Raw genomic sequence first — 829 nt, 5'->3', positions numbered from 1 at the left:
CTTTTTCCTGTATTCCTATTTTTCTTAGGTTTTGTATTTTTATGTTGTCTTGAATATTTCAAATGGTCTCTGTCAGGAATTTTTTATATTTAACTTTTTCTTTGACAGATACATCAATTTCTTCCATGGTATCTTCCACACCTGATATTCTCTCTTCCATTTCTTGTAGTCTATTGGTTATGCTTACCTCTGTATTTCCTCTTTTCCTCCCTGATTTCTGTCTCTCCACAATTTCCTGTATTTGTGTTTTCTACAATTTTTCTAGAAATACATGAAACTCTCCATGAAAATTTGTGTCACTTTTTTGCAGGATCCATGCTAATCTTCTCTGTATTGTTCCAATTTTAGTATATATGATACTGAAGCAAGCACCACATATTTCTTTCAAGTGATCATTAATAAATCACATGTCCTTGACTTGTGAGATTCACATTATCACAGAATCAATTATTATTTGTTAAAGGTCAGATATGTCCTAGTTAATGAATTTTTTTTCATGAAAATGCTCCCTGTCCAAGGAAAACCTTTGAAAAAAAAGCATTTAATTGGGACATTGCTTATATTTTTACAGTGACTATCTATGATGTCACATTGGTAAGCAATCATCTTCTTGTATTCTTTCACCAAAACTGAGAGCTTTTCATACTGAACAACATGCAGCAGGCAGAGAGAGGAAAACTGAAAGAGAGAGAGAGAGAAAGAGAGAGAGAGAGAGAGAGAGAGAGAGAGATGTTCTGAAATAGAGACTGAGACTTCAGAAACAAAAAAATATAAAGTGACAGAGACAGAGGGACAGCAACTCCATTTTGTTTGGTCATTTTCATTGGCA

General features: G+C 33.5%; 1 non-coding gene across 1 annotated transcript; it reads right to left on the bottom strand.

The window, feature by feature from the left end:
• Window positions 1-265: 265 nt before the first annotated feature.
• LOC132651761 (U6 spliceosomal RNA) lies at window positions 266-372 on the bottom strand. Its single transcript, XR_009589326.1, has one exon. It is a non-coding gene; the product is annotated as a U6 spliceosomal RNA (small nuclear RNA).
• Between the last annotated feature and the right edge of the window lie 457 nt (window positions 373-829).

This window comes from Meriones unguiculatus (genome assembly GCF_030254825.1).
Source record: "Meriones unguiculatus strain TT.TT164.6M chromosome Y unlocalized genomic scaffold, Bangor_MerUng_6.1 ChrY_unordered_Scaffold_25, whole genome shotgun sequence".
NCBI classification, from domain to species: Eukaryota; Metazoa; Chordata; class Mammalia; order Rodentia; family Muridae; genus Meriones; species Meriones unguiculatus.
This window is presented reverse-complemented; position numbering and strand designations above follow the sequence as displayed.